Genomic DNA, 27,171 nt, shown 5'->3' with positions numbered 1-27,171 from the left:
CAATTCTATTGGAATGTTCTCTCTCAAGCACTTAGTATAGTGCTCTGCACCTGCACCCAGTAAGTACTCAATAAATACCATTGATTGATTGAACTTCTCAGATGTCCCAAGCCTCTTTGGATACTAAGGTCCAGAATAAGCCTTCTCTTCCAGTTCCTATACAGTTCCTGTTTCCCCTTTCTTTATGATGCATGAATCCATTAATTACTCAACCATTTACTCATTCAGTGTCATACCTCTTTCCACTCATTAGTATCTGCCTTCTCTGGCCTTTCCCCCTCAGAGTAACCTCTCCAGCCCTTTCCCCTATCTCCCGCTTCATTGCTCTCACCATCCACCTTTTGATGATACTGGATTTTAACGGTACGTTGAAAAAAAACAGATCTCTCCTTTTCCCTTCCTTCCTCCCTAACTGATGCTAGTGGAAGGTGGGTTTCCCTGGGAGCTCAGAGGTAAAGATGAACTGGTGAGCCCCCACTACCCACCCAGGCTCCCCCAGGCTGCATAATAATAGCAACAATAATAATATTATAACCAGAATGGCCTAATGAAAAGAGCACAGGCCTGCAAGTCAAAGGACACAGCTTCTAATCCCAATTCTATTTGTTGCCTGCTGTGTGACCTAGGCCATATCACTTATTTTCTCTGTGTCTCAGTACCCTCATCTGTTCTTCCTCCTACTTGAACTGTGAACTCCATATGGGACCTGATTACCCCAGTGCTTAGTACAGTGCTTGGCACATAACTGCTTAACAAATACAATTATTACTACTAATTACTATTACTACTACTAGAGAAGCAGTGTGGCTCAGTGGAAAGAGCACGGGCTTTGGAGTCAGAGGTCATGGGTTTGAATCCTGGCTCTGCCACTTGTCAGCTGTGTGACTATGGGGAAGTCACTTAACTTCTCTGTGCCTCAGTTACCTCATCTGTAAAATGGGGATTAACTGTGAGCCCCATGTGGGACAACCTGATTCCCCTCTGTCTACCCCAGCACTTAGAACAGTGCTCTGCACATAGTAAGCACTTAACAAATACCAACATTATTATTACTACTATAATTGTGGCATTTATGTACTAAGCACTGGGGTAGATACAAGATAATCAGATACCTGGCACTCCTGATCCCTATTTCCTCCCTCAACCCCTCCCCATACCCAACACCAGCAATGAATATTTTAAAAGCAATATCGGATTGAAGATCGATCTAGTGGAGGCTGTCTTTCCCTCTACTATGAGAGCCACAAGAAAGAACAGAAATGCCAGTTTCTCTTTCTTCCTCTGAGTACCCATGGTCTGGGATGCTATTATGAAGTGACCAAATATCGCTCCATGTCTATGGAGGGCTTTTGTGCAGCGTCCAGCCAAAATAAATATTTGGTTTCACTAGAGTGAAACATGTTCCTTTAAAACTTCCTCAGGCTACTGAGAAGAGGGAGAAGGTAAAAGACACAGCTACATTCCCCTCTTTGTGGTAATTAATTGGCCATTGACTAACCCACAAGAGCTGTAAATTAGAATCCGGTGGGAGGAGAAGAGGGATTTTAGTTCCTGCCTGGGAGGAGGTTGCTGCTGCTAGCTTAGGAAGAGACTTGTGCAGGTTTTTATGCTTCTGACTTTGAGGAGAACGGAGCTCTGGAAAGAGAGAGAGAAGCTGTGTCTGCTGGGGAAAGAGACAGCTGTTTCTCCAGGAAGGAGACTTAAGAGAGAGAGAAAAGGTCACCTGAGGACCAGACCACAGTGCTGGTGAGAGGTAAGATCTCCCACTCCCCGAAAGAGTAAGATGCTAAGTTGGAGAAACATGCTTGTCAAGTTTAAAGGGCTCCGGCAGATTCAAATAGCAAATCCTGGCCCCCTTGAAGTTCACTGGGGAAGGGTATGTAGTTATTTGGGTTCTTTAGAAGCTAAGCACCAAGATGAAAGGGGCAGAGTTCAGGGGGTTGAATTCCTGCCCAGGATCCTGGGAGAAGTTACCTAAATAGTTGATTTCTCAGGTTTCTTCTCACCATCAAACTAGGGAGAATTATTGGAGCTCTTACCTATATGGGAGATTTATGGGTATAGAGTCAGAGGACTTTGTGAGGCAGAGAGTTGTGGAGGAGAGAGAAAATTGGAGGGCAGAAGCCAAGGAGAAAGCAGCTATGGCCAGAGCAGAAGAGGAGGCAAAGTTTGCAGAATGTGGAGACTGAGAAGGGGCAGGCAAGGAAGGTCAGGGCCAGAAACTTCTGAAGATGGTAGTCTGATATCCTAGTGGAGAAACTCAAGGGAAAGGGTAGAAGATGAAACAATAGAAGACAAAAACTGTTGAGCCCACAGAGAAACTAGAATAAATTCTCTATTTCCTCTTTCCTTGATCTATTGGTCTCCCCTCTAACTGTAAGCTCCCTGTGGGCAGGTATTGTCTACTAACTCTGTTGTACTGTACTTTTCTAAGTGCTTAGTACAATGATCTAACCACAGTTGGCTGATGAAATGCCACTTGCCAGAGAAGCATGAAGTTCTCATGTGAGGAGAAACTAAATTAGCCTTCTCCAGGACTGTAGGTGGAAGAGGTGAGAGCAGGCTGATGGTAAAATGCTCATTAGAAGACAGCTGAGCCATTGCTTCTCCAGTCTAGCTTCCCAACCCGCCTCTTTCAGTTCACTGACCATTGTTTGGTATGTTTGTACAGATCTGTGTGTTTTTCCTTTTAGATTGTATCAGGAGAACTTGATCTGAGCCTAAGTGTCACTGCTCCTCTTTTTGTCAGTACCTCTGTTCTCACAGGAGTCCCTGCCCCTTTCCTGTCCCCTTCCCACCCCTTTTGGTGGCTCTGATGACTCCTTCCCAGAGCTCACCCCACTGTGTCATACTTTTGTGCTTCTTCCTCCTCCTTTTTCCCCAGCTGGTTTTTCATCCTTCTTGGTCCTGGTCAGCATGCCGTCTTTGGAGTTATTTCTGCCTCCTTAAGGGCGCTTGGCAGGGATTGGACGAGAGGCCCTTCCTGTCTTCCGCAACACCATCTGTCCCTCCTCACCTCCGGTTTTGTCCCCCCGTTACAGTCAGTCTCTACAATTAGGACTGTCTCTTGCTTCCTCTGCGTCTGAGTTTTCTCTCTCTCTCTCTCTCTCTCTCTCTCTCTCTCTCCTTCTGCTCTTCAGAGGTTCTGATTTCCTCTGCTCCACCTGTGACTGTCTCCCCATTATCCACCAGTGCACCTATCAGTGACCAGTGCTTAGAACAGTTCTTGGCACATAGTGAGTGCTTAACAATACCATTATTATTATCTGGATAAAGACAAGCTATTAATACCAACAAGGCCTCTGCCCGTACTCCTGGAGGACAGATTAGGCCTCTTTTTTTTTTCTTTTTTTTCAGCCTGGACCTCAAGGTTCAGCTCCACCTTAGATGATTGACTAGGAGCTAATTACTGGGTTGCGCTGCTGGAAGAAAAGCATTTTACATAAAAATGAAGACAAAGGGAACAGAGGGTTCCATGTGATCATTGAGCTGAGAATTAAGGCATTTATGAGACAGCTGCCTCAGTGAGTGGATTGGAATGAGAGTGCTGAGAGTTTCCTGTGAAAAGAGCTTTGGGAAAGGGTGACCTGTGGAATCATGATTATTAAGAAAGGGGTTGTTATGCAGTGCTCTGCACACAGTAAGTGCTCAATAAATACGATTGAATGAATGAATGCCTATTCTACTGCTCCAAGAAAGATGGGAGCTGGAAGAAGTGAAAGAAAAAGTGTAGACCAGACATACTAATGTTCACTGCTCTGTGATATATGTGATGTTTCAATCCAACTGGGAAATAATAATAATTGAGGTATTCATTAAGTGCTTACTCTGTCCAGGCACGGTGCTAGGGTGGATACAAGTAAACCCGGTTGGACACAGTCCCTGCCTTGCGTGGGGCTTAGTCTCAATCCCCATTTTACAGATGAGTTAACTGAGGCACAGTGAAATGAAGTGACTTGCCCAAGGTCACACAGCAGACAAGTGGTGGTGCAAAGATTTGAACCCCTGACTTATGACCCCTGGGCCTGTGCTCTATCCACTATGCCATGGTAATGTGAACAGATTGTGGCTGAAGGAAGACTGGGGTTGGTTGGGGAAGGCAGAGGGGGAAAGCATGCAAATCTTCTTATGTTTGAAAATCGTTCCTAACTAAATTTTATCAATGTGAGGGTGGGGAAGTAGTAGCTTAGAAAGGAAACCTAAGATATTGGTAATTCTTCTGATGTTTCCTATTCAGTATATTGGGATCAGTGGTATTTATTGATCACTTTCTGTGTGCAGAACACTGTACTAAGTACTAAGTGGTTGGGAGAGTAGAATATAACAGAGTTGGTGGACTGCTCCCCGCCCATAAGGAGTTTACCATCTTCAGGGGACTACAAACTTGCCTCTCCTACTCCAGCTATGAAGGCCATTTTCCCCTACCACCAGAAAATTTTTTTATGGTATTTAAAGTGCTTATTTGCCCAGCTGATATAAGCTAATCAGGTGGGACACATCCCTGTCCCACATGGAGCTCACGATCTTAATCCCCATTTTACAGAGGCACAGAGAGGTTAAATGACTTGGTAATTAGTCTTGCTGAAGGAATGAAGGGGTATGGACAAAGACCTCTTTCTGAAGGAGGCATCCAATAAAAACTGCTATTATGTTGAGTGCTTCTTAGTGTCACATATGGACCCCAGTTCTACCATTGAGCTGTGAGTTACCATTTCCTTTTGCAGCTGTAGCCGGAATGAGTTATATTCTTAGAACTTTGTGACATGCTGGCAATCTTTGACTGGGGCAGTGTTCTTGACATGAAGCAGAATGGGAATGTTTTGTGGTGGAGGTTCAGAGCTGGATAATACCTTCCCAAGGTGGTTTGCTGATTCACTCCCTACCCCTGCAACATATACATAGAGAATTACAACTTGGAGCATTTTCAGTCATTTACTGGAAAGGGTAAAGCCTGTTTTTATTGCTGGGGAAAATTGAAGCTGAGCTGGGGAGCCTGAATCACTGGGAGCTTCTGAGGATTTACATCTATCTGGCACCCCAGCAACATGGCCACTTGAAAGAGCGAGGACTAAGGAAGATCTGGGCCAGAGCAAGCAAATGATTCCCACATACAAGTCTCTCTCCCCCTCTTTCTCTCTCCTCTCCCCCCTTCACCTTCCTTAGTGCCATCCCCCTACTCCATTCTTTCTCACTTCTCTCCCACCAATGTCAGCTTGGGTTCAAGGATGCTTATGGGCTGAGAAGCAGCACAGGGCTGGGAGACAGGTATTGGGTAGAACAGGAAGCCTAAAATCTTGCTCAGATGTACTACGGTGCTGAACCTCTTCTGAAAAAGAGGGCTACTGTAGGGGTAAACACACTAACTGGTTTTCTGAGCCTTGGAAAAGGGGCTGAGGAATTGAACAGTTGAGGACAGAGAATGTGTCTACCAACTCTGTTGTGTTATTCTCTCAAGTGCTTAGTTCATTCCTCTACAGAGAGTAAGCACTCAACTGTATTTATACTAAGTCTTGGGAGAGTACAATACAACAATATAACAGACACATTTTCTGCCCTTACCAAGCTTACAGTCTAGAAGGTGGGGAGACAGGCATGAATTACAGATATGGACATAAGTGCTGTGGGGCTGGAAGGGGGCATGAATAAGGGGAGCAAGTCAGGGAGATGCAGAAGGGAGTGAGAGAAAAGGAGGGCTTAGGGAAGGCCTCTTGGAGATGTGCTTTGAAAACAGGGAGATCAGTTGTTAGATTTGAGGAAGGTGGGCGTTGCAGGACTTGAGTAAGTGGTCGGCAGCAAGATAGGTGAGATCGAGGTACAGTGAGAAGGTTAGCATTAGAGGAATGAAGTGTGCGGGTTGGGTTGTAGTAAGAGAGTAGCGAAGTGAGATAGGAGGGGACAAGGTGATTGAGTGCTTTTAAAATCAATGTTGAGGAGCTTCCATTTGATACAGAAGTGGATGGGCAACCACCGGAGGTTCTTGAGGAGTGGGGAAACATGGCTTGAACATTTTTGTTGAAAAATGAGCTGGGGAGCAGAGTGAAGTATGGACTGGACTGGGGAGAGACAGGAGGCTGGGAGGTCTGTGAGAAGACTGATACAGTAATCAAGGCAGGTTAGGAGAAAGCTTGGATTAATGTAGTAGTTTGGAGAGGAAAGGGTGGATTTTTAATGATAAGGAATGGAGGAAAGATCTGTTTTTTACAGTAACTCAGTGATCCTCTCAGGGAGAGTGGAGATTGGCTCATGCTGGGTGAAATGCAGTGAGTGAAGGCCTGGGGGGCGAGTGAGTGAAGTTCTGGGGGGTCAGAAGGTGCTGGGTGCTAATTCTGGCTCTGCCACTTGTCTTCTGTGTGATCCTGGGCAAGTCACTTCTCTGTGCCTGTTACCTCACCTGAAAAATGGAAACTAATACTGTGAGCCCCTTGTGGGATAGGGACTGTGTCTAACCTGATTAGCTCGTATCCACCCAAGGCTTATTACAGTCTCTGGCACTTAGTAGGGGGTAAACAAATACCATTATTATTATTCTATTACTCCTTCAGGGAAGTATTTGCTATTTCAATCAAGTATTCTTTACTTGATGAAGGGTGAGGACACAGATTTGGAAAACTAACCCCACCCAAAAGTCTGGCTTCACCCTACTGCACAGCTACCTCCTCTCCTCTCCCTCCAATTATCTGGTTTTTTGTTGTTTGTTTTTTTTTGGTTGAGGATATAGTAGCAGTAATGTGTTATGCACCTACTATGCATAAAGCACTGGGGAAATAATCCCCGATAAAAATCAGACATGGATCCCCAGCCCACAATCTAAGAGTAAAGCAAAGGGGAAGGGTTGGCAAGAGACACACACAAGGAAAAGAGAAAGAAAATAAGACAAGCAAGATAATGGGTACAAGAAGAGCAGTAAGGTTCCGTGACTTGTGGAGCAGAGTTTCGGGCCTATTGCGCTTCAGAGTCCAACAGATTCAGCCATGGTAGTGGCCATGGTCTTCTCAGTGTTCTAAATTTTGTGGTGGCTGTGTGCTGCTGCTGCTGCTGGCTGGCACAAAGCAGGTTGGGAGCAAGACTACTGAAGGAGGAGCCAAAAATCTGCTGAAGAACTGAGGCCACTTGGGGATTGGCTCAAGATGTGTGGAGTGGAAAGAAAGGGTAGGGACAGAATAAGAGTCAAAGCTCCTCCTGGTTCTTTTTAATACTGGCGGGGTTGGGGGTTCCCCTTTCAACGTTCCCTCTGTCTATAGCCTAGCTTCAATGCGTCTGTTTATTGTTATATTGTACTCTCCCAAGTGCTTAGTACAATGCTTTGCACACATTAAGCACTCAATATATGTGAATGAACTGTGCTCTTTGACTATGATCCAAATATTTAGGAGTATAGATTCCAACATGTCCCCCCCCACACTTAATTTTTCACTCGAGTAATCCATTCAAGGTGTATGAATTTATCCAAACCCCTTTGGAATCTACTGACACTTTCTGGCCCATTCAACTTCCTATATTAAGAAATCCCATAAGTTTCCCTCTGTGTGAAAGTGATTTTCTTTCATTATTTTTAATCTCTCATCCTTTAACTTCCTTGAGTCCTCTCTTGTGCTTGTGAGATTTAATGAACAATGATTCCATATTCTCTCTGTCCACCCTCTTCATATACTTTCTGTAATGTGGCCACAAATGACACTCCAGCACAGGGGAGAAAATGTTCGGGTCATTATGTTCTTTACACTGGGCATGCTGTGTAACGTGAAGATGTCATGAAGGCCATCTTATGAAACTACTGAAACTGGATAACTGGCTACCCTATCCTCCTAGTCTGCTGCTTTTTAGATTAAAAAAATCCCAGTCTTTCAGTCCAGTCTCACAGAGAAGCATCTCCAGCCCCATGATCATCTTGGTTGTCATTCTCTGTATAGTCCACAGGTCTAGAAGCAGCATGGCCTCGTGGATTGAGCATAGGCCTGGGAGTCAGAAGGTCATGGGTTCTAATCCCAGCGCCACCACTTGTCTGCTGTATGACTGTGGGCAAGTCACTTAACTTCTTTATCCCTCAGTTTCCCTCATCTGGAAAATAGGGGTTGAGTGTGAGCCTTATGTGGGACAGGGACTATGCCCAACTCAATTATCTTGTATCTACCCCAGCACTTAGTACAGTGCCTGGCACATAGTAAGCACTTAACAAATACCATAATAATAGTAGTCTAGTATGGCCTTCCTGAGGGGAGACCGTCAGAAATGCATGAGGTATTCTCTGGTCTTTCTAGAGAGCAATCTATCACCATGGCACCATGGCATGACATCCATGGATACATCACTGATCCATGCACTTGTCATACTGACTCTTTCTCCAGCTGCCTCCAGTTTCTCCCCTCTCCAGGTCCATCTTTGCTCTCCCGACGAGATAAGTTTTCTAAAATATTTTCTTCACACATGTTCCCTACTCTTAATTCCTTTAATGGTTGCACAGTGCTCTCAACATCAAGCAGAATCTCCTCACCATTGACTTCAAGGCTTTCAGTTATCTCTCTCCCTCTTGCTTATCCTTGTTCTTCCCCCACTTATGGCCCAGTTCCTACACTTCATTCCTCTCAAGCCAACCTATTCAGTGTGCTGTGTCCTAATCTCTCTCCCTGCCATCCTCCTGTTCACTTTCTCTCTCGTCTGGATCTTCCTTTCCCTTCACATCCAGATGACTATCGCTCTCCCCACCATCAAAGCCCTTCTGAAATCACAACTCCTCTACAACACCTTTCCTATATGATTTATCTCCCCACCCTATAACCCTTCTACTGCAGAACTTCCTCATCAACTAAGCACTTAGGTGCTTACCTCTCCCCATAGCATTATGTACACATACCTTTGTACTTTCCATTTCCTCATGCCTGTAATTTATTTTAATGTCTTCTGATAGGTTGTAAGATCCTTAAGATTAGGGATCATGTCTACCACTATCAGTAGTGGTATTTAATAATATCACTAAGTGCTAAGCACTCTACCAAGTGTCAGGGTAGATACGAGATAGATCAGACCCAGTCCCTGTCCTTCAAGGAGCTCGGATGCTAAGCAGGAGGAAGAGCAAGTGTTGAATCCCCACTTTACAGATGAGGAAACTGAGGCCTAGAGAAGTTATGTGACTTGCTCAAACCAGCATGGCCAGGTGGATAGAACAGGGGCCTGGGAGTCAGAAGGTCCTAGATTCTAATTTGTGACCTTGGACAAGTCACTTCTTTGTGCCTGTGCCTCTGTTACCTCATCTGTAAAATGGAGATTAAGACTGTGAGCCCCATGTGGGACAGGGACTGTGTCCAATCTGATTAGCTTGTATCAACCCCAGCCTCTAGTATAATACCTGGCACATAGTAAGCACTTACCAAATACCACTATTATTATTATTTTTTATTATTCTCAGGTCTGGGCTCTTTCCAGTAGGCTACACTGCCCCCTACCACTTCCCCATCTGCCCTTTAGACTGTCCCCTAGATCCGTGCTCCTGGGAAGGGGAATTAGCGGGAGGCACACGACCAACTGAAATACTTGAAACAGTGAGAAGTCAATCTAAATCCAGTGACATTCAGGTTCCTGACTGAAGAACAGAAAAACTAGTCAAGGAACTATAACATTCATTCAATCGTATTCATTGAGCATTTACTTTGTGTGCAAAGCACTGTACTAAGCTCTGTACTAAACATTCTGGTTCAGTCCCTGTCTTTTTGGCACTGGAATCAGAAGTGAAGGTGGTGGCCCTTAGGGCCCTTTGGGAATAATAATAATTCATTCATTCAATAGTATTTATTGAGCGCTTACTATGTGCAGAGCACTGTACTAAGCGCTTGGGATGAACAAGTCGGCAACAGATAGAGACAGTCCCTGCCGTTTGACGGGCTTACAGTCTAATCGGGGGAGACGGACAGACAAGAACAATGGCACTAAACAGCGTCAAGGGGAAGAACATCTCGTAAAAACAATGGCAACTAAATAGAATCGAGGCGATGTACAATTCATTAACAAAATAAATAGGGTAACGAAAATATATACAGTTGAGCGGACAGGTACAGTGCTGTGGGGATGGGAAGGGAGAGGTGGAGGAGCAGAGGGAAAAGGGGAAAATGAGGCTTTAGCTGCGGAGAGGTAAAGGGGGGATGGCAGAGGGAGTAGAGGGGGAAGAGGAGCTCAGTCTGGGAAGGCCTCTTGGAGGAGGTGATTTTTAAGTAAGGTTTTGAAGAGGGAAAGAGAATCAGTTTGGCGGAGGTGAGGAGGGAGGGCGTTCCAGGACCGCGGGAGGACGTGACCCAGGGGTCGACGGCGGGATAGGCGAGACCGAGGGACGGTGAGGAGGTGGGCGGCGGAGGAGCGGAGCGTGCGGGGTGGGCGGTAGAAAGAGAGAAGGGAGGAGAGGTAGGAAGGGGCAAGGTGATGGAGAGCCTCGAAGCCTAGAGTGAGGAGTTTTTGTTTGGAGCGGAGGTCGACAGGCAACCACTGGAGTTGTTTAAGAAGGGGAGTGACATGCCCAGATCGTTTCTGCAGGAAGATGAGCCGGGCAGCGGAGTGAAGAATAGACCGGAGCGGGGCGAGAGAGGAGGAAGGGAGGTCAGAGAGAAGGCTGACACAGTAGTCTAGCCGGGATATAACGAGAGCCCGTAATAGTAAGGTAGCCGTTTGGGTGGAGAGGAAAGGGCGGATCTTGGCGATATTGTAGAGGTGAAACCGGCAGGTCTTGGTAACGGATAGGATGCGTGGGGTGAACGAGAGGGACGAGTCAAGGATGACACCGAGATTGCGGGCCTGCGGGACGGGAAGGATGGTCGTGCCATCCACGGTGATAGAGAAGTCTGGGAGAGGACCGGGTTCGGGAGGGAAGATGAGGAGCTCAGTCTTGCTCATGTTGAGTTTTAGGTGGCGGGCCGACATCCAGGTGGAGATGTCCCGGAGGCAGGAGGAGATGCGAGCCTGATGGGAGGGGGAGAGGACAGGGGCGGAGATAATTCTGGTATTTAATTGCTTAACTGCCTGCCAGGCATTGTGCTAAGTGATGGAGTGGATCCCTACTGAAAGCTCACCTCCTCCAGGAGGCCTTCCCAGCTAAGCCCCCCATTTCCTCTGCTCCCACTCCCCTGCACATGGTCCCCACTCGCTCCCTTTGCTCTACCCCCCTCTCCACAGCACTTGTGTGTATATGTACATATTCATAATTATAATTCTGTTTATTTTTAAGGTTGTGCATATATCTATAATTCTATTTATAATGGTGCAACTGTTGCCTGTTTACTTATTTTGATGTCTTCCCCCCCTCCCCCCTTCTACCCTGTGAGCCCGTTGTGGGCAGGGATTGTCTCTGTTTGTTTCTGAATTGTACTTCCCAAGAGCTTAGTATGGTGCTCTGCACACAGTAAGTGCTCAATAAATACGATTGAATGAATGAATTACAAGCAAATCAGGTTGGATACAGTCTCCGTCCCACATGGGGCTCACAGTCTCAATACCCATTTTACAGATGAGGAAAATGAGGCCCAGAGTAGTGAAGTGACTGCCCAAGGTCGCCCAGCAGATAAGTGGTGGAGTTGGGATTAGAATCCACAACCTGCCTTCATGGAATTCATCAGAAAGAAGGAAATAATCACTTCCTCCTGACCAAGGGCCATCTGCTTATATCACAACCAGGACAAAAAATTCCAGTCTCCTTGGTTTTAAAGCACAGTTCCCTCCCACGCAAAATCTGTAAAGACCTGGGGTCATAGGGAAGCTCCAATTTCAACCCCCAACTATAAACTCCAGCAGGCTGGAGTCACCCCCTGCCTCTATCTACTCCATCCCAGGCCCATGCTCTAGCCACATGATTCTTCCCTAAACTGATGAGCTCTGAGGAGTCCAAGAGGATTTGGGTACCCTCAGGCAGGGTCCTCCTCCAAGAGACCTCCTTCTAAAGGCCCCCTTTAGACTGTGGAGTTTCTCAGTGATCTCCAAGGTAGGCATGAAGCCTAAAAAGGGAAGGCAGAGAGAGGAAGCTGGAGCTCAGCTGTAAACTTTTAGCTTATGAAAGAAATCAGAGAAATAGACAAGGAAGGGGTGTGGTTCAGGGTCATGAACCAAGATTGGGTCACTTTTGGTTGCATTTGGATTGAGCGATGGATTAGTTTTGGATGCAGTTCACCTTGCTCCCTCCTTCCTCACCTCGCTACCCTCCTACTACATGTCGTTCCTCTAGTGCTAGCCTTCTTACTGTTTCTCGATCTCATTTATTTTGCCACCAACCTCTGGCCCACATCCTGCCTCTGGGCTGGACCACTCTTCCTCCTCAAATTGGACAATTACTCTTCCTCTCTTTCAAAGCCTTATTTAAGACACATCTCATCCAAGAGGCCTTCCCCTTTTCCTCCTCTCCCACTCCCCTCTGTCGCCCTGATTTACTCCCTTTATTCAACCCCTACTCCCAGCCCCAAAGCACTTACATACATATCTGTAATTTATGTATATTAATGTGTCTTCCCCTGAGATGGTAAGCTCAGTGTGGGCAGGGAATGTCTGTTTATTGATACACTGTGCTCTCCCAAGCACTTAGTGCTGTGCACACAGTAAGTGCTTAATAAATACAAATGAATGAAGCTCATCCACAGAGGAGAGCTTGGAGCAAACAAATCCTGCGTCAAAAGGTAAACCAGTGAGTGCAGCCTCTCAACAGCGTGTACTGTGCCCGGGGCAACCCAATTCATATACCACCCCTTTCACTCCTTCGGGGCAGTCCAGCTCCTTGCACACACCCTCTCCCCGAGGTCAAGGATAGAAGTGCCAACCAAGCAACTGATCACGGGCCTAGATAAGATCTACCAAGGTGCAGTGTTTATAGGAATCCAATTACTAACGATAATCTGCTCTGTAGAAGAGCTCATGCAATCTGTACCCGAAAAAAATTTCAAGGCCAGTTGAGCTGAATAGATAGAGGCAGGGGGTTACTCCAATCTGCTGGAACTTGTAGCTGGAGGTTGAAATTGGAGCTTCCCTATGACCCCAGGTCTTTACAGATTATTGTGTGGGAGGGAACTGTGCTTTAAAACCAAGGAGACTGGAATTTTTTGTCCTGGTTGTGATATAAGCAGATGGCTCTTGGTCAGGAGGAAGTGATTATTTTCTTCTTTCTGATGAACTCCATGAAGGCAAGGTATCATGTCTACCTACTTTATCGTACTATCCCAAGTGCTTAGTACAGTGTTCTGGCTACGTAGGTGCACCAAAAAAAAAATACCGTTGGTGAACAAGTGCTGGTCATGGACTGATCCTTGTGTACTTACTAGTCTCTCAATGGTTTGCTTAATAATAATAATAAAAATGTTTTTTAAGCACTTACTATGTGCCAAGCGCTCCTCTAAGCGCTAGGGTAGATATAAGACAATCTGGTCACGTAGGGCTCAATCTTATTCCCCATTTTACAGATGAGGTAACTGAGTTACAGAGAGTTACAGGCACAGCCGGGATTAGAACGCACTAAATGAGGAGTGAGGCAGGGAGGCAAAAAAGAAGTGTCAGGTAGTTCAAACATTAAGCTATGACAACACAACAGGAGATAGTCTTTTTATTAGCATAATGAAGTTCTAATAGGCCTTTTCAGCCACACACAAACTAGATGTCTTCTAATAATAATGATATCTGTTAAGTGCTTACAATGTGCCAAGCACTCTTTTAAGCACTGGGGTAGATACAAGCTAATCACGTTGGACACAGGCCCTGTCCCACATGGGGCTCAACCTTAATCCCCACTTTACAGATGAGGTAACTGAGGCACAGTGAAGTGATTTGCCCAAGCTCACACAACAGACAAGTGGCAGAGCCAGGATTAGAACCCAGGTCCTTCTTATTCCCAGACCTGTGCTCTATCCACTAGGCCATACTGCTGCTTCTAATACAAAAGACAGCTATATTCATTCAATAGTATTTATTGAGCGCTTACTATGTGCAGAGCACTGTACTAAGTGCTTGGAATGTACAATTCGGCAACAGATAGAGACGATCCCCGCCCAGTGACCGGCTCACAGTCTAATCGGGGGGGACAGACAGAGCAAAACAGAACGAAACAAAAACGAGACAACACTATCATGATAAATAGAAACAAGAGGATGTACACCTCATTAACAAAATAAATAGGGTAATATATACAAATGAGCACAGTCCTGAGGGAAGGGGGAGAAACGGGGTGGAGAAGGGAGGGGGAGCAGAGGGAAAGGGGCTCAGCTGAGGGGAGGTGAGGGGGAGGAGCAGAGGGTGGAGAGGGAGCAGAGGGAAAAGGGGAGAGCTCAGTCTGGGAAGGCCTCTTGGAGGAGGTGAGCTCTCAGTAGGATGCAAACAAGTCCCTCTTGGCAATAAGTTCCTTGTGGATAGGGAATGTCTATCCATTCTGTCATATGGTGCTCTCCCAAGCACTTGCTCTGCACACAGTAAGCATTCAATAAAATACAATTGTCTCCAACCTGAAGCTCGAAAGTGGGGTCAACTGGCCCTAAATGAAATGGTGATAACCAAATGCTGAATGTGGAGTGTCTTTAGAAGCTATGGACTTGGAGATCACAGAGGATCTATTAGTGCATATAGGTGAACTCCAGTTATATCTGACATCAGTTACGTGCTTGTTTTTCCCTAAACCCTGTACTCCTTAGTTCTTCCAGGGGATTCTGGAGAAGTGCATTTTTTTCCCCCAAAATCCTCGGTTAAGGAAAACACATGTTGTAGTCCTCACCCCAAGCCTAATGTCATGCACTTCTTTGGAACCATTTCTTCCAACAACGTGTCATGCCGCATCCAGACAGATGCATATTGTTAGAACGTTCCCTAACTCTGCTATCAGCTGCTAGCCAAAACGTGTAAAGAAAGCACCAGTTTTGGCAGAACTGGGTGTACTATGTGCTGGGATTCAAATCATCACTGCTCCATTCAGGGTCATTCTTGGTCTAAACATAAATAATCAGGGAATTTTATTAAGCACTTACTATATGCTAAGACTGATGTAAATACAGGTTGATCAGATCAGCCACAGTTCCTATGTCTCACAGACTGAGGGAGGCTTTTCATACTTATTTTACAGTTAAGGAAACTGAAACCCTCCACCTGTGAGAAGTAAAGTGATTTGGCCAAGGTCGCACAGCAGACAAGTGGTGGAGCCGTGGCTGGAACTAGTTGTCCCGTCTCCTGGGTCTTTTCACTAGGTCATGCTGCCTCCTTATTATAAATGTTGGTAAGGTTTGCTTCAGCCTGTCCTGTGGGTTTCTCCACAGTTTTGGGGTGAAGGGGCGGGGAGCAGGGGAGAGAAGGATGGAGGCTCTGTTCTGGCTCTCTGGGATCCCATGGTGGGGAGGGGACGACTATGGGCCTTGTGACCCTGGCTTCTGCCCCACTCCTCAAACAAAGGCAAGATTTTTCAACTGTATTCCATTTACTGCCTCGAGATCTGGAAGAGAAATGACACTACCAATGAAGGTTGCTCATCAATGAGGGAGGAAAATTAGTAATAGTTATGGTACTTGTTAAGTGCTTACTACATACTAAGCACTGGGGTAGATATAAGTTAAGTTGAATGCAGTCGTTGTCCCACTTGGGGCTCACAGTCTAAGTAGGAAGGAGTAGGATTTAATGCCCACGTTACAGATAAGGGAACTGAGGCACAGTGAAGCAACTTGCCCAAGGTCGCACAGCAGAGCTGGGATTAAAACCCCAGTCCTCTGACTATGATTTAGGGGTGGAAGGTGGACGGGAGAGAAAGCAAGCAAGGCCCTAGAAACCGACCCCACAGAAAGGCATTAAAGGTGAAAACGTCATGAGCCGGGGCAGGGCCCTTGAAGGATCTCAGGTCTGGTTTCACTGCTGCCTTAGGGACTTCATAGAAATTGGCTTGTGAGTAAGGGATTAGGGGTGCCATGATATTAGAGCTCTTGGACAACAAATTTCCTACCAGGGAGTTCAGTGGCCATTTAAATCTGCTTTTTGTCCAAGCCTTTTACTCTTCTTTTTCCTCTCCATTTCCATTCTTGTTTGCTGCAGTCTCAAGCATCTTTTTCTCTAACCCTCGGTGTGGCCTAGTAGGAAGGGCATGGGCCTGGGAATCAGAGGACTTGGGTTCTAATCCTGAATCTACCACACGACTGCTGGGTGACCTTAGGCAAGTCATTTAACCTCTATGCCTCCATTTATCTGTAAAATGGGGATTCAGTACCTGTTCTCCCTCCTACTTGGAGTGTGAGCACTGTCTGGGACAAGGATGGTGTCTGACTTGATAATCTTATATTTGCCCAAGTGCTTGACACAGCATTTAGTAAACACAACAATCATCGTTGTTTATCTCCAATGGCTCCGACTGCTCTTTTAAATAAAAAAACTCCAGGTCGTTGGCTTCAATTTACTCTCCTTCCCACTGCCCTCCACCTCATGCTCTTTATTCTCACATCTTTTTTTTTTCCTCTAGAGGCTCCTGATTCTGACACATTGCTTTCCCCTACTCCCTGCTACCTGGAGCCCCTTCTTCCTCAGTACTGATCTAACCCAAGCATACAGACAGATTCTCCTCTTCCAGCAGGACTTCCCAGACCCATCCCTCACTTTCCCAGTCATATAACCCATCTAGCCATTTTTGCACTCTTGTCTTTTAGCTGTTTGTTTATTCAGTGGCTCTCAATTTGGTGCATACATCAATTTTTATATACTGTCTTTCTGGTTTAGATATAAAATAAGTGGGTTGGACACAGTTTTATGTTTGAATCGCCTTCATTCGGTGCAGTCACCGTAACAGCTTCAAGAGGATGAATTACTCCTACATGTTAGAGTCTAAGCTTCTTGAAGGAAGGGACCTTATCTTAGCATCTCTTGTTGGGTCTCCCAAGAGCTTAATGTGGTGCTCTGTATACAATAATTGATACGGTACAGGATATCTTCCCTGGCCTGAAAAGAAAGAAACAGATATGTATGTGCTGGGAGGTGTTTGTGGGATGCCCAAGTCCTGACTGGGCAAACACTGTAAGTAAAAGCTGGGGTAGATACAGTATAATCGGCTCCTGAATGGGGCTCACAGTTTAAGTAGGAGGGAGAATAGATATTGAATCCCCATTTTACAGATGAGGAAACAAAGAAAAGTTGCGGTCACACAACAGGCAAGTGACAGAGCTAGGATTAGAAACCAGGTCCTCTGGCTCCCAGGCCTATGCTCTTTCTATTAGGCCAGATAGCCTTTTAAAGCATTTTGCTCCCTGTAGGTGATCTGTAAATATTATTGCTACTGATACTGCCCCTAGGAATTAAGGCCAAGGCTGGTCTGGCCTCGGCATTGCATTCTTTTTGTGTGTGAATGTGTTCTTGCTCTGGGTGGGTTAGGACAGTTCTGGAGATTTGCAGTTGCTCTTCAGAGCTCGTGTGCATGGCTTAGTGGATAGAGTATGGCCTGGGAATTAGCAGGCCCGGGATTAGAGCCCATGATCTTCTATTTGTCTGCTGTGTGACCTTGAACAAGTCCATTCACTTCTCTGTGCCTGTTACCTCATATGTAAAATGGGGACTGAGACTGTGAGCCCCACATGGGACAGGGACTGCAGCCAACTTGATTTTCTTGTATCCACCCCAGCACTTAGTACAATGCCTGACACATAAGCACTTCACAAATACTATAATCTGTGACTTGGTCAAATTGGTAGACCACTAGTTGGGTTGGATTTTTGGGGACTCACTTCAACCTTACTCGGGTCCTTCCCAGCTGGTTGCACAATGGAAAATTCAGGCTCTAATTCAACAAAGCCCTGAATTTTACTCAAATTTTCCTGGAGTAGAGTTGGCATTTAAAAAAGAACTGGTTGGCATTTAAAAAGGCATCGGCCCCTTCAAATGGTCCCTCCGCTGGGCTGTGTGGAGCTATCAGTGTAGCAGGGACTCCAGGCTGCAGGAAGGAAATCTATATTTAAATGTGTTCTTTCTTGGACTTCAAAGTCCAGAACAAAAGGAACTCATTTAAGTGTACATATTGACCCTTTCCTCCCTTTTGTGACCAGTCAGGGCTTGAGATTTGGATAGCCCACAAACACCTCCCATCACAAAACAAACTCTCTCTCTCTCCCCTCTCTCTCTCTCTCTCATATTTCAGGCCAGGGAAAGTATTCTGCCCTACATCAATTAGTGTGTGCTGAGCTCTTGGTAGACCCCAACAAGAGATGCAAAGATGGGGACCCCCCCCCCCCCCCCCCGTCAAGAAGCTTACATTCTAATGTATAGAAACTATTTGTGCTCTTGAGATGGTTATGATGACCACCCAGCTCGGAGGCAGTTCATAAATGTAGGAGTGTTTCTGGTGGTCAACTTGGATTTTTTTTTTTTTATGGTGGTACTGAAGTGTTTAATATGTGTCAGACACTGTACTAAGCTCTGGCATAGGTACAAAATAATTGGATTGGAAATAATTCCTGACCCCATAGGGTTTGCAGTCTTAATCCTTATTTTTCAGATGAGGGAAATGAGGCACAGAGTTTAGTGACTTGCCCCAGGTCACGCAACAAGTGGCAAAGTCGGGATTAGAATCCAGGTCCTTCAGACTCCCAGGCCCATGCTTTATCCGCTAAATAGGTTACGTCCAGCCCAGTTGGCCACTTGGTAGGGTGGGCTGGACTGGGCTAAGCCCCATGTTTCTAAACCAGGTAAGGCCTAGGTGACTGGATTTCTTGGTAGCTTGGGGATGAAGAGAATCTTAAGTTCCCTTGTGCTCATGGCCTAGCCCTACTAAGCAGTCCGTGCCACTCTTTTCCTTTAGAGTATGAGATCGGTGCCCTAGGAGTATGTTTAGTAAGCAGCGTGGCCTAGTGGAAAGAGCATAAGTTTGGGAATCAGAGGACCTGGTTCTAATGTCAGCTCTGTCACTTATCTGCTGTGTGACCTTGGACAATAAATATGACTGAATGAATGTTTGAATGAACAGTGAAGAGAGGAAAATGGGACCGAGACATCATGGAGGAAGCTGATGATGGGACAGTAATGGGAGATTCAGTAAGGGATGGCTCAAATTGAAACTCTCCTCCGCACCAAAATAAACAATTGTGCATTGAGCCCAAAATCCTTAGTTCCTGGCAATAGGGTATGCTGATTGGGCTAAGTGGGCATTTTGGCAATATGACATTTACTTCCTTATCCTAATTTGTCAGTGCAAATCATGGGTGCTCCCTGTTTGTGGGAAATGTATATTGAAGCTTGACTTCAAAGCTCCCCATCACCTTGCCCCCTCCTACCTCACTTCCATTCTCTCCTTCTACACCCCCAGCCCACAGACTCCGCTCCACTGCCACTAATCTCACTGTGCCTTGTTCTTGCCTGTCCCCCGCCGTCGACCCCTGGCCCACGTCCTACCTCTGACCTGGAATGCCCTACTTGTTTTGTTTTGCTGTTTTACAGATTCTCACATCTGCCAAACTAGCTCTCTTCCCCCCACCAAGCCCTACTGAGAGCCCACCTCCTCTAGGCTGAGCCCCCCTTTTCCTCTCCTCCCCTCCCCATCGCCCCTTCTTCTTCCCTCTGCTCTACCCCCTTCCCTACCCCACAGCACTTTATTTATTATTCTATTTATTTTATTAATGATGTGTATATATCAATAATTGTATTTATTTTAATGCTGTTGATGTCTGTCTACTTGTTTCGTTTTATCTGCCTCCCCTTCTAGACTGTGAACCCATTGTTGGATAGGGATTGTCTCTATCTGTTGCTGAATTGTACTTTCCAAGCACTTAGTAGTGTGCTCTGCACACAGTAAGCGCTCAATTGAGAAGCAGCGTGGCTCACTGGAAAGAGCACGGGCTTTGGAGTCAGAGGTCATGGGTTCGAACCCCGGCTCTACCACTTGTCAGCTGTGTGACTTTGGGCAAGTCACTTAACTTCTCGGTGCCTCAGTTACCTCATCTGTAAAATGGGGATTAAGACTGTGAGCCCCACGTGGGACAACCTGATTCCCGTGTCTACCCCAGCGCTTAGAACAGTGCTCGGCACATAGTAAGCGCTTAACAAATACCAACATTATTATTATTATTAAGTCACTTCACTTCTCTGTGTTTGTTACCTCAGCTGTAAAATGGGGATTAAGACTGTGAGCCTCATTTCGGACAGGGGCTGTGTCCAACCTAATTAGCTTTTATCTACCCCAGCACTTAGAGCAGTGCATGGCACATAGGTGCTTAACAAATTATTATTTTTATTGTTAAGTGCCATCAAATCATTTCTGATTCAGAGCAACTCCATGGGTATAGTTTCTCTAGAATGTCCTGTCCTCTGCCATAATCTGCACCCTTTCTAATGGTTCTTCTGTTATCGTTGCCTTGTTCTCTATCCATCTAGCTGCTGGTCTGCCTACCATAATTATTATTACTTAGAATGAGAGCCTCATGTAGGACCTGATTATCTTGTATCTACCTTAGCGCTTAGTATAGTGTTTTGCACATATTAAGTGCTTAAATACTATTACCATTATGATTAGTAGACATAGTAATAATCCCAACTCTGCCACTTGTCTACTGTGTGACCTTGGGCCACTCATTTCACTTCTCTGTGCCTGGTACCTCATCTGTAAAATGGGGATTAAGACTGTGAGTCCCACGTGGGACATGGACTGTGTCCAACCTGATTAGCTTGTATCTTCCTGAGTGCTTAGTACAGCTCGTGGTACATAGTAAGTGCTTAACAAATACCATTAAAAAATCCAAAAAACTGATCCAGCCTCTTTGTAGTGCAAAATCAAGGCAGGAAAAGGGGGAGGGAACCAGCTGGCTTAGCAACAGGCAGCATCTGAGGGTCCAGCTATAAGGTGGATTTTGTCCACCTAAGGCCAGATCTAAGAGTTTGAGCTCACTGAGGGCCTGCACGTCTTTGTGTACTCCAGTCTCCATTGCAGCTTCAGCTCACACTCAATGCACCAGCCAGCTGGTGGACACTTGCCCTTCAGTCACCTTTGCAGGTGTCCCCCATGACATCATGGAGGCAAATTTGCAGAAACAGGGCTGTGACTCACCCCCAAACATCTGACAAACCAGCCATCTCTGCCTTTTCAAAGATCACACTTGGTCTCCCTCAAGTGAAAGTTTTAGAACCCCACCCCAAGCCCAGTGGCTACGTCAGATCCATTTCCTGCCTTTCATCCACCTGGTTGGGGGTTGCTGAACTCTGTCTTTGAGGGGGACTCAGCTGACATGACTCAGTGAAACCAGCTGGGGGTTGCAGCAGTGGGGAGGGAAGTTATTCCAGGCCTGTTCTTGCCCAAACCCAGATGGACTCTTTATTCCAGGGCCATAGAAGAAACCCGGTATTTAGTTCAAAGAGCTAAAAATTTATTTGCAAGTTTAGGCTTGCACTAGGGGACTGTAGAATTAGCACCTTCCCTGTAACTCTAATTGGAATGGTGTTAGCTGTGTATTTATCCCAAGTACTAATGAACTTGGCTAATGAGAAGTCAGTGGAGAGAGCAGTGGATTTGGGAGTCAGAGGACCTTTTGTTCCAATTCTGGTTTCACCTCTCACCCTCAGTGAACTTTGGGCAAGTCAGTTCTCTAGACCTCAGTTTCCTCATCTGTAAAATGGAGACTGAAATCCTGCTTTTCCTCCTACTTTGTCAATGAGCTTCATGTGGGACAGGGACCCTGTCTGACCTGATTATCTTATCTATCTCTGTGCTTGGTTCATTGAAAGAGCTTAACAAATGCTACTATCTTTAGACCTAATGGCAGCAAAACCAAGCCAGTGACTGCTTAAGGTTTCAGGACTGCAAATTTTCTCAGTCCATGTGCAGTGGCTGTTGCCCTTGGCAACTCTCCAATCAATCACCTGAGCACCTAATGTGTTTAGAGCACGGTTCCAAGCAAGTGAGAGTACCATAGTTAGACACAATCCCTGCTCTCAGGGAGTTGACAGTCTGGCCCAGTCTGCTGCCCAGAATGAGTAGCTTGGGCAGTAACTGAACCATGGGGGCTGCTGCTTCCTGGAGCAGAATGCAGGGGATCTTCTGGCCCAGAGAGACCCCCTTGACACACAGCAGACTAGCATTTGGAATCCCTTCCTGATGGAAGTTATGCTGGTGAATCTCTCAATGATATTTATTGAGAACTTACCCTGCACAGGCGCTTGGGAGAGTACAATTTAACATTCATTCATTAAATCATATTTTTTGAGCTCTTACTGTGTGCAGAGCACTGTACCAAGCACTTGGAAAGTAGAATTCAGCAATAAAGAGAGACAATCCCTGCCCACACTGGGTTTACAGTCTAAAGCAGGAGAGACATGCATCAAAACATGTAAACAGGCAACAATCAATGGAAAAAATAGAATTCTAGCAATATATATAAGTTCTATGGGGTGGGGAAAGAGGGGAAGAGTGAAGTTGAGGGGGAGCTGAGGAAACAGAGGCTTAGTCTGGGAAGGCCTCTTGAAGGTGTGCCTTCAGTAGGGCTGTGAAAGGGGGAAGAGTGATTGGCAGATTTGAGGAGGGAGAACATCCCAGGCCAGAGGGAAGATGTGGGCCAGGGGTTGACGGCGAGACAGGTGAGATCGAGACATCGAGGAGGTTAGCACCAGAAGAGCAGAGTGTGCGGGCTGGGATGAAGGAGGAGAGAAGGGAAGTGAGGTAAAAAGGGGCAAGGTGATTGAGAGCTTTGAAGCTAATAGTGAGGAGTTTTTGCTTGTTATGGAGGTTGATAGGCATCTGCTGGAGATTTTTGTGAAGGGGGGTGACATGTCCTGAATATTTCTGTAGAAAGATAATCCGGGAAGAAAAGGGAAGCATGGACTGAAGTGGGGAGAGGCAGGAGGTAACAGAGTTGGTAGACATGTTCCTTGCCCACAGTGAGCTTGCAGTCTAGAGGAAGAGCATCGGTAGTTTCTGGAGGAGTGGGGATTTAGATACAGAGATAGGTCCCAGTCACAGAGGGATTTCCAACAGGAGTCAATCTTCCAAGGCCTGTCTCAGCACAGTGCCACAGCTGGGGCTGCATTAATATCAGTCAGTCAATCATTTATTGAGCATTTACTGTGTGCAGCTCACTGTACTAAGTGCTTGGGAGAGCACAGTATAACAGACTCATCCCCTGCTCACAGTGAGCTAATAGTCTAGAAGGTGAGACAGACATTAATGTAATAAATTACGGATATATACCTAAGTGCTGGGAGGGGGAGATGAATAAAAGGAGCAAGTCATGGTGATGCAAAAGGGAATGGGAGAAGAGGAAAAGACTCACTGAGTCCAACAGCACTCACTGAGGGATAGTTAGGGATGGCAGATAGTACATGACTAACGGTTTAGGGACATGTCAAGGGCAACCATCCCACAGCTCTTCTCAGCATCCCATTGTCTCCATCAGAGCTGGTTCTCCAGGCTGGGTGGACTGGTTGCTCACCAAGCTGTGGCTTTGCTGAAGGCTCTGCACGAGAGCTGGCTGAGGACACCCTGTTGTGTTGTTTTTGTTTTTCTCAGACTACAAAGCCTAGGTGAAGTGCGAGCTGGAAAGAATGAACTGCCCATCTTATTTTCCTTTTTTTAAGGTTTTGTTTAGCACTTACTATGTGCCAGGTCATGTACTAAGGGCTGGGGTAGATACAAGCTAATCAAGTTGGACACAGTCCATGGCCCATATGGGGTTCACAGTCTTCTTAATCCCCATTTTACAGATGAGGTCATAGGCACAGAGAAGTGAAGTGACTGGCCCAAGGTCACACAGTAAGTCACACAGTTTTGGTAAGTAACCAAGAAATTGGGAGCCAAAGCTGACGTTGTCTCCATTCATCCTCCAGCAAAAACGGAACATGATAAAGGGCAATTTCCAGAAGTCTGGCGAAGCAGCATGGCCTAGTGGATAGAACACAGGCCTGGGAATCAGAAGGACCTGGGTTCCAGCTCCGCCACTTGTTGGCCTGTGATCTTGGGCAAGACACTTCACTTCTCTGTGCCTCAGTTCCCTCATTTGTAAAGTGTGGATTAAGACTGTTATCCCCATATTCGTTCATTCATTCAATAGCATTTATTGAGCACTTACTATGTGCAGAGCACTGTAAGCACTTGGAATTTACAATTCGGCAACAGGTAGAGACAATCCCTGCTCGATGACGGGCTCACAGTCAAATCGGTGGAGACAGACGGCAGAGCAAAACAGAACAAAACAAAAACAAGACAACATTATCATGATAAATAGAATCAAGGGGATGTATACCTCATTAACAAAATAAATAGAGTAATATATACAAATGAGCACAGTGCTGAGGGGAGGAGCAGAGGGTGGGGGGGGAGGGGAGCAGAGGGAAAGGGGGCTCAGCTGAGGAGAGGTGAGGGGGAGGAGCAGAGGATGGAGGGGGAGCAGAGGGAAAAGGGGGGAGCTCAGTCTGGGAAGGCCTTTTGGAGGAGGTGAGCTCAGTAGGGCTTTGAAGAGGGGAAGAGCGTTAGTTTGGCAGATGTGAGGAGGGAGGGCATTCCACGACAGTGGTAGGATGAGGGCCAGAGGTCGACCGTGGGATAGGCATGAACGGAGGACAGTGAGGAGGTGAGCGGCAGAGGAGCGGAGTGTACGGGGTGGGCAGGAGAAAGAGAGAAGGGAGGTGAGGTAGAAAGGGGCAAGGTGATGGAGGGCCTTAACGCCAAGAGTGAGGAGTTTTTGTTTCACGTGGAGGTTGATGGGCAACCACTGGAGGTTTTTAAGGAGGGGAGTGACATGCCCAGAGCGTTTCTGAAGGAAGATGGTCTGGGCAGCAGAGTGAAGAATACACTGGAGTGGGGAGAGACGGGAGGAACGGCGATCAGAGAGAGGGCTGACACAGTAATTCAGTTGGGATATTATGAGAGCAAGTTATAACAGTTTCTTACTCTCCTTGCTATCATCTGTGTTATATTTACATGTTCTAATGTACACCCCCAACTGCTTAGCACAGTGCTAGTCACACAGTAAGCGCTCACAATCCAAGAAGCTTCAGGTAAGCATTAAAGCCGTTTCTTGAACATTAATTCAATCGTATTTATTGAGCGCTTACAATATGCAGGGCACCATACTAAGAGCTTGGGAGAGCACAGTACAATAAACAGACACATTCCCTGCCCACGGCGAGTTCAAAGCGTTAGGAAAACTATCCCCTTCATGAATTGGTCCCTGCTTTAATTGAAATTCATTCATTCAATAGTATTTATTGAGCGCTTACCATGTGCAGAGCACTGTACTAAGCGCTTGGAATGTACAAATCAGTAACAGATAGAGACAGTCCCTGCCCTTTGACGGGCTTACAGTCTAATCGGGGGAGACGGACAAAAACAATACCAACAAATAGAATCAAGGGGCTGAACATCTCATTAAAACAATAGCAAATAAATAGAATCAAGGTGATGTACACAAGCGCTTAGTACAGTGCTCTGCGCATAGTAAGCGTTCAATAAATACTATTGAATGAATCTCATTAACAAAAATAGGGTAATGAAAATATATACAGTTGAGCGGACGATTACAGTGCTGAGGGGGTAGGAAGGGAGAGGGGGAGGAGCAGGGGGAAAGGGGCAAAGAGAGGGCTTAGCTGAGGAGAGGTGAAGGGGGGTAGAGGGGGAGCAGAGGGAAAAGGGGAGCTCAGTCTGGGAAGGCCTCTTGGAGGAGGTGAGCAATTCTGTTGCTCAAAGAGTTTTTGCTAGAAATGGAAGGAATTGACTGTGTTTTTAACGTATACCTGAAAAAGGACCGCCTGCGGAAGGCAGAGAGAGGCTAAGAGGGATTTGAGTTAGGGGAAAATGCTGGATTTGAAAGAAACCTGCAGTTTTCCTGACCACCAGAGGGTGGTAGTTCAAAATGCTGTTTACACTGCTCAACCGCTCCCTTCTCCTGGGTTTTCCAACCCCTGTGCTCCTGTGAAGGTGTCAGACTGTGCTAGTAATCATAATAGTAAAGTATTAAGTTTTTGCAATAAGGCTGAAAGAGCTTGGGAGTCAGAGGTCATGGGTTCTTATCCCGGCCGCGCCGCTTGTCAGCTGTGTGACTTTGGGCAAAGTCACTTAACTTCTCTGGGCCTCAGTTACCTCATCTGTAAATGGGGATTAAAACTGTGAGCCCCACGTGGGACAACCTGATCACTTTGTATCCCCCCCCAGCCCTTAGAACAGTGCTTCGCACATAGCGCTTAACAAATACCGTCGTTTTTATACGGGACGCCGAGCAAGAGTGTGGATGGCTCAGTGCTACCCATACCATTTCTGCAAAGACAAGTCAAGCCCTTGTCCTGCTGGCAGTGGGACACAATAATAATTACAGTATTAGTTAAGAGGTTTTTACGTGCCAAGCACTAAACTGGGCATTGGATTGATTTCCTACAACAACCCAGGCCGCTCGCTTCTCTTCTAATGCCAACCTAATCAATGTAACTCAATCTCGTCTAGCTCACCTCCGTCCCCTCACCCGTGCCTTGTCTCTGGCCTAGAACTTCCCTCCTCTTCGATATCCAACAGCCCACCACTCACCCCTCCTTCAAAATCTTATTAAAATCACATGTCCTCCGAGAGACCTTCCCTGACTAAGCCCTCATTTCCCCAACTTCCTCTCCCTTCTGTGTTTATTCACTCACTTTCATCCCCACAGCACTTTATATATCTGTAATTTATATTAGTGTCCGTCTCCCCCCCAATTGTGGATAGGGAATGTGCCTACCAACTCTGTATTGTACTCTTCTAAGTGCTTAGTACAGTGCTCTGCACATAGTGCTTAATAAATACTTATGAATGATTGAACTATGGATCCAGCAAAGTCTCTATCCCACAGGGCTCACAATTTCTTCTCTTCCAGCCTTAGTCTAAAGCTCTGTGGACTATAATCAGTCCCATTCTGGCCTTGTTGATGCAGACGGCTATTTAACAGCACACCTTGATGCCTGAGCAAGCCCATCTAGGGAAGCAGCGTTCACCCCGAAAAGACGCATCACCTAAACATTTAAGTACCCATACCTCCCCACCTCCGTCCCCAACAGTTATGTACATATCTTTACACTCTATTGCTTCTTCCTACCTGTAATTTTAGCGACTGCCTTCCTGATGGATTATAAAATCCTTGAGGTTAAGGGTTGTGGTAACTAACTTTCTTGTATTCTCGCGCGTCTTCCACTTAAATACTATTGATTGATTGTGTCCTAATACTTTCCCGGGTGTAAAAAATGTAGAAGAACTTCTGTTAGTGACTCATGCTA

General features: G+C 46.1%; 1 protein-coding gene across 3 annotated transcripts in view; it reads left to right on the top strand.

Annotated features, from left to right (window-relative positions):
• The window catches only part of GGT1 (gamma-glutamyltransferase 1), a 96,934-nt gene that overhangs the window by 29,250 nt on the left and 40,513 nt on the right, over window positions 1-27,171 (top strand). The window contains exon 1 of one of the 3 annotated variants that reach the window (XM_029048021.2): window positions 1,533-1,753. The exons of the other annotated variants lie outside the window; for them this stretch is intronic. The gene's annotated coding sequence lies outside the window, so the exon portion shown is untranslated. Of the gene's footprint in view, window positions 1-1,532; window positions 1,754-27,171 lie in introns of those variants that run through there. 3 annotated transcript variants of the gene reach the window in all.

This window comes from Ornithorhynchus anatinus, chromosome 2 (genome assembly GCF_004115215.2).
Source record: "Ornithorhynchus anatinus isolate Pmale09 chromosome 2, mOrnAna1.pri.v4, whole genome shotgun sequence".
NCBI lineage: Eukaryota > Metazoa > Chordata > Mammalia > Monotremata > Ornithorhynchidae > Ornithorhynchus > Ornithorhynchus anatinus.
Note: the sequence above shows the minus strand (reverse complement) of the source record. Positions and strands in the feature narration are given on the sequence as shown.